Below are 7,139 nucleotides of genomic sequence, written 5' to 3'. Positions count from 1 at the left end.
GTTGCGTTGCGCTCTCTTTGACTTACTGTTGTTTTTGTTATCCTTATGTAAACACTCGTACAAATGTTCTACAAGCAAGACGAATGCCGTTCAATGTGAATAAGCGTAACCCCGCAGCGACGCAGGAGGCGTTGGCACCGTGGGTTCATTACTATAAAATATTGATATAAAATTTTGGTTTGAAATTTTTCTTATTGTCTGTAGAGAGGCTATTTTGCAAAGCAATTTTAGGCTAATAAAAATTTTTAGTCATATTTTGTATATAAAATAAATATCGCTTGATTTTTTTTTTTAATTCATTATTGTATTTTTGCAGGATACAGGACTGCTACTTCACAAAACGCCAACATTCAAGCTAACTACTGTACAGAGTACCACATTTTGTTGTAGAATAAGAATTATTTGAGTCAGTTTGGTGAAAGAAATAAGGTAAAAAAACTTCGGTTGCTGAAATATCCTTCACACATACGAAATATTGTATGGCAGCTATATGCTATAGTGGTCCGATTTGAACAATTTTAACGCATATTGCGCAGTTGTCGTAGATAATTCGCTCCATATTTTGTGTTTATATCTCTCCAAATAAAAAAGTTTTCCATACAAGCACTTGCTTCCGATTGCTCAGTTTATATGACAGCTATATGCTATAGTGGTCCGATTGCAACAATTTCTTTTGAGATTTTACTGGTGGCTTAAGCAATAATTCATACAAAATTTCGTGATTATATCTCTTTAAATAAAAAAGTTTTCCATACAAGAGTTTATTTTGGAGTGTTAAGTTTGTAAGGCAGCTATATGCTATAGTGGTCCGATTACAACAATTTCTGCTGATATTTCACTCATGCCTTAGATAATATTTCATACCATATTTTGTGTTGATATCTCTTCAAATAAAAAAAGTTGTCCAAACAAGCACTTGATTCCGATCGTTCAATTTATATGGCAGCTGTAATCTATAGTTATCCGTCCGGTTCCCACAAATGAGCAGATTCTTGAGGAGAAAAAGAAGAATGCAAAATATCAGATCGATAGCTCTAAAACTGAGCGACTAAATCACGTGTATACAGACGGACCAGACAGAAGGACGTACGGACTGACAAACAGATATAGTTAAATCGACTCAACTTGTCGCTCTCATCATTTATATATACATAAATATATTTTATAGTGTCCCCAACATATCCTTCTGGGTGTTACAAACTTTATGGAAAACTGTTCGGGGTATAAAAATTAGTTTTTCAACTGAAAATATGCTTGTACTAAAAATCATGCGCCTGCTTTCTGAGTGGTTACGAAATCACAGCAATGGTTTCAAAAATCTTAGTATGCTTAACGCAAAATTGCATAAATTTTTAAAATATTTCTTGACATGACACGTACTTGAGACTGGAAAAACTCCTACCGAGCTACCGCGCCTGGTTACCAAGCTAATTTCAACGATACTGCAGTACATCGTTAAAGAGGAACGTAGAAATCCAGAAGGTAAGTTATGATAAAAAAACAATAATTTTCCCTCATAGAAACAATATTAAGCTGTTAGATTTATAGGAACATTCTAGGCTCAGAGCTACAGCGTAATATAAAAGGTATTTTCTTAAACCTGTGGTTTTCAAGATGAATTAAAAAGCATATAGTATAATTTCATGTAATGCCCAAGAATTTTGCTTTATCATAAAGACAAGGGCTTATCTGCGTAGACTACGGACTGCACATAAGCGGACAAAAAATAGTCTTGTGGTGTTAAATCGCACGAACTTGGAGCCCACGACACCGGCCCACAACGCGAAGTTATGTGCTCACCAAAAGTTTGCTTCAATAAATTGATCGTTTCGTTGGCTGTATGGCGTGTAGCGTCGAAACATGGAAGCCAATGACTCTCTTTGGCCTTAGAGCATATCAAAAGTGAAAAAAACTTAATATTGCGAAACAATATTCATTCCACTGTACAAAATTCTACTGAGTATTCGACTAAACCATTTTTTTTCGAGAGATTAAGTCATATATAAAAAAAATAAAATGAAATAAAACACTCAAATTTGGTTAAAATGGGTTCTGTTTTTTGCTATGCAGATAATTTTATGCCATTTATTATTTGAAAAAATGTCCGCCAAACTGCCACCATAATAATTCCCTAGGCCATATGCCTAATATAAAGATTTTCGACCTTTCGGGTGCTTTATACGAATACATATGTTTTTATTTTTAATGAAATTGAAGGTACTTTTTAACTTTAATCCTTGCCGAAGTATGAAATGTTCGGTTATACCCGAACTCAGCTCTTCCTTACTTATTTTTATTGAAATTAAATTTTATGAATTGGTGGCAACTCTCCTGAAATAACTTATTTTTAGTTTTAATGTTGCCTTTTGGTATATGTATCGAAATATCTTTTCATTTAATGTAATTTAAACAAATTTATAGACAGTTGGCAACACTTCGCAAAAAATATTTTCATCCCTACTCAAAAATATGTATAGTCGCTTTTTCGCTTTTAGTTTATTTTGATAACCACGTAGTAAGCAGTTCTTTTTTATTATCAAGATAGTACAATAAGAATAGAGGAAAGATAAACAGGTGGCAACTCTTCTTAAAAATATTTTTAGCTGTTTCTTCCTTTTAAATAAATTCCATATTGCTGTGTTTTTCAGCTGAATAATTTTTTGACAAAGAATTTCAAGACAGATGGCAACGTTTTTTTTTAAATAATTTTGGTAGATTAATTTATTTACTTTATTATGATAACCACATAGTAATTTCTTATTTGCTTTATAAATTTAGTACAAGTAGATGAAAAAAATAGTAAACAGGTGGCAACTCTTCTTAAAAATAGCTTTAACTGCCTCTTCCTTTTAATTTAATTTCATATTGCTGCGTTTTTCAGCTGATTAATTTTTTGAAAAAGAATATGAAAACATATGGCAACGCTTTTTTTTGATTTTCGGTAGAGACTAAAATTTTTGCTCTACATTATATGCTTCAAACACACTGTGCGAAAGCAACGGTGATGGTGGTCATTTGATTCTACCGGCACTGCATTACAAATCGATATATGTTTAGGTAGAAATACCTACATACATACACAGCTAGGTGTCTGTTTGTATGTATGTATGTTTGTAGCAGTTCAATGTGATTCCCTGGGATGCGTTATGAGGCTTATCGACATTGTCTGCTTGTGCTGTTGATATTGTGCGGGTAAAGTGCACTTAGAAGCACTTTAGACATGAACACAACCGAACAAAACACGCTACAACACAAACAACAACAACAACAACACCAAGTTACAATAACAATAATTGACATTGGTGTATCGGCCACATTGAACGGCAGACACGTACTCATATTGTCCGTTTGTATGCCAGCGCAGCGACATGCAACTGCATGTATGTACATACATAGGTATGTGTGTGTCTGTTGTTTGCGCGTTTATTTGTATTTTAGTTCGTTGAGAATTTAGTGGTGCGTGCGATCTACTTTTACTGATTAGAAAATGATTTACACCGTCATGTGTGCAAGAAATTGTAAATGTGTGTAATATTCGACACGGACATGCACGCCATCGCCGCCTAAGCCATGCCCATGGCCATGCGATGCGGTGCGGTGCACCTTCCAGCCAAACCAAACCGTCTTTAGCGCTACACTACTATGGGTCTCTTATATGTATGTATGGGTGTGTATGCGTTGCAGTGACGCTGTTGCAGTGCAGCCTTTTTCGTTTGTTTTTGTTATTGTTGCGCTACAATGACGTTATTGATGTGACCAAATACTGCGAGCGCTCACTAAATGTATGTATGTACGTACATATTTATGTTTGTCTGTATATTTGGGTAGGTGCAATGATATAATTGCATACACACACACATGCACTTTATTTACCGCAAGCAAATAAATGAACATTCATGCACATCCATTAACACACAAATATTTACCTTCATTTATTCAAACATACATACATACATACACACATACATTCAAAGCCATAGGCAAAGCATTCATTTGGAGCAACCTTACGCCTGCTAACGACACTCACTGCTGTTCGTGTTGCAGGCGGCCGGGTTTGAGTCAACAACGTGCCACGCAGCGGCATAATTGTAAATTCTCAATAATTGATTTATGTAATTATTATTTATTTAATTAATTAACCAATAATTATCGGTTGTAATTGTGTAAAGCGCATTGCGTGTGTTGCGTGTAGCGCTTGTTGTTGTTGTTGCCGCTGTTGCGTACAAATGTGTAAAATGAAATAAAAATAGTGTAACAAATCTGCTTAAATCATTTGTAATGTAAATAAGCGCATTTGTTTTGTTCCCTTCTTTTTTGTTGCACTTTGCGCATGACGTCACAGCCACAAATACCTATACTTGCCACAGTTTTAGTTGCCATTTCGTTTATGTTTACTTTTGGTTTTTTGTTTTGTTATAAATAAAGCACCGTTAGAAAGCAGATACTTCCATAATTATATGCTGGCTAATATCACAGGTCAATAATTTAATTAATTAATAATTTAAGTAAACAAAATATTGCACAATGAAAGTAACAAAAACAAAGCACAAAATCCGTTAATTGTGGCACATTAACCTTTTTTGCTTGAGAGCGCGTAAAAAGCTTAATTTTACGGTATTCTGTTTATATTTAATATACATATGTTTTTATTATAAGAAAAAAAAATTAAAACAACTAAAACAAAATAAAAAACAAGTAAGGAAGGGCTAAGTTAGGCCGTAAGTTAGGCCATTTTATACTCTGACAAGGATCAAGGCCAGGAAAGTAACTTCAAGTACATAAGGCTTGTTACTCACAAACATACATATTTGTATGTATGTGATCTAGGGCGATATTATTCCGTCTAAGCACAAATATGCACCGTTATAAGAAAAAAACGCATACTCAATTTCATTAGGATAACTCACATAGAGACCTATTTATGGGGTATAAAATCACCCGGAAGCTCGAAAATCTTTATATTAGATATATAGGGACTAAGGGAAGTATTAACATGATTTAACCCATTTTCGACACACAGAAATACCATTGTCAAGTCTTTTCGTATTTTGCCAATAGATGACGTTGCAGTCGTATATCTCCAGTGCTACCGATCACATTGTGTCATACAATATAGTGTTGGAAAGGTTAGATTTTACGCTTCATTTAACCACAAAATTAATTCGAGGAAGTTGAAAAAAAGTTACAGCTGTTCATAAAACAATGAAAAAATTCGCTATATTTAGAAATTTTTGTATAAAAAAGGGAATTTGTGAAGTTTGCGGAGACGATGCAGTATCAGTTAGTGCAGCACAACAATGATTCGCTCGCTTCCGTTCTGGAAATTTCGTTGTGAAATATGCACCTCGCTTTGATCGACATATCGTTGAAAAAGTCGACGAAAGTATGGAAAAGATTGAACAGTACTGTCACATAAGCAGCCATGACATCGCAAAGGAACTTAACATTCATCATCAAACGGGTTTCAAACATTTTAAAAAGGCTGGCTGCAAAAAGAAGCTTCATGTTTAAGTACCACATGAATTGTCGGTGAAAAATTTAGTGGACCGAATTAACATTTGCGATTCTTTGCAGAAACGTAATGAAATCGAACAAAAAGATCATAGTCCCAGCATGGTGAAGCTCGACAAATGACGCCTCGAAAGGTTAGGCTGAGTGTTTGGTGGGATTGGAAAGGAATCATCCACTATGAGCTGTTCTAGCCTGGTCGAAGGATTGATTCTACATTTTACTGTGAACAACTGATTAGACGGAAGCAAGCAATCGAAAAAATGGCCAGAACAGATCAAGAGAAAGGGCTTCGTCTTCCAACAGGACAACGCTAAACCACACACATCTTTGATGTCTCACCTAAAACTGAAAAAGCTTGGCGGGGAAGTTTTGATGCATCCACCATATAGCCCTGACTTTGTGCCATCGGACTACCATTTGTATCGGTCAATGCAGAACTCCCTTAATGGAGGAAGGTTGGTTGGTTCAAGAGAAGCCTGTCAAAATTTCTTGTCGCAGTTTTTCGCCGAGAAATCAGAAAAGTTTTATACTGAAGGAATAACGTCTCTGGTGGGAAAATTGCAAATGGGTCATTAAAGTTCATTATAAATATAAAAAAAAGTTATGTTCACATTTCTTCTTCTTCTCAATTGGCGTAGACACCGTTTACGCGATTATAGCCGAGTTAACAACAGCGCCCCAGTCGTTTCTTCTTTTCGCTACGTGGCGCCAATTGGATATTCCAAGCGAAGCCAGGTCCTTCTCCACTTGGTCCTTCCAACAGAGTGGAGGTCTTCCTCTTCCTCTGCTTCCTCCGGCGGGTACTGCGTCGAATACTTTTAGAGCTGGAGTGCATTCGTCCATCCGGACAACATGACCTAGCCAGCGTAGCCGCTGTCTTTTAATTCGCTGATCTCGTACAGCTCATCGTTCCATCGAATGCGGTATTCGCCGTGGCTAACGCGCAAAGGACCATAAATCTTTCGCAGAACTTTTCTCTCGAAAACTCGCAACGTCGACTCATCCGTTGTTGACATCGTCCAGGAGTCTGCACCAGATAGCAGGACGGGAATTATGAGTGACTTATAGAGTTTGGTTTTTGTTTGTCGAGAGAGGACTTTGCTTCTCAATTGCCTACTCAGTCCGAAGTAGCACCTGTTGGAAAGAGTTATCCTGCGTTGGATTTCTAGGCTGACATTGTTGGTGGTGTTTATGATGGTTTCAAGATAGACGAAATTATCTAAAACTTCAAAGTTATGACTGTCAACAGTGACGTGAGTGCCAAGTCGCGAGCGCGACGACTGTTTGTTTGATGACATGAGATATTTCGTCTTGCCCTCGTTCACTGCCAGACCCATTTGTTTTGCTTCCTTGTCCAGTCTGGAGAAAGCAGAACTAACGGCGCGGGTGTTAAGGCCGATGATATCAATATCATCGGCATACGTCAGCAGCTGTACACTCTAATAGAAAATGGTACCTTCTCTATTTAGTTCTGCGGCTCAAACTATTTTTTCCAGAAGCAGGTTGAAAAAGTCGCACGGTATCGAACGGCTCGGAGAGGTCCTTCCCGATTCTGACGGAGCTTTTGGTGTTGCTCAACGTCAGTTTACACAGCCGTATTAGTTTTGCGGGGATACCAAATTCAGACA

The 7,139-nt window shown here is 36.7% G+C and overlaps 1 protein-coding gene across 1 annotated transcript in view; it reads left to right on the top strand.

The window, feature by feature from the left end:
* Nucleotides 1-1,223: 1,223 nt before the first annotated feature.
* LOC120773994 (homeobox protein prospero-like) overlaps nucleotides 1,224-7,139 on the top strand; it is a 265,699-nt gene continuing 259,783 nt past the window's right edge. The window contains exon 1 of the mRNA XM_040103263.1: nucleotides 1,224-1,482. The gene's annotated coding sequence lies outside the window, so the exon portion shown is untranslated. The remainder of the gene's footprint in view (nucleotides 1,483-7,139) is intronic.

Source organism: Bactrocera tryoni, chromosome 4 (genome assembly GCF_016617805.1).
Source record: "Bactrocera tryoni isolate S06 chromosome 4, CSIRO_BtryS06_freeze2, whole genome shotgun sequence".
NCBI lineage: Eukaryota > Metazoa > Arthropoda > Insecta > Diptera > Tephritidae > Bactrocera > Bactrocera tryoni.
Note: the sequence above shows the minus strand (reverse complement) of the source record. Positions and strands in the feature narration are given on the sequence as shown.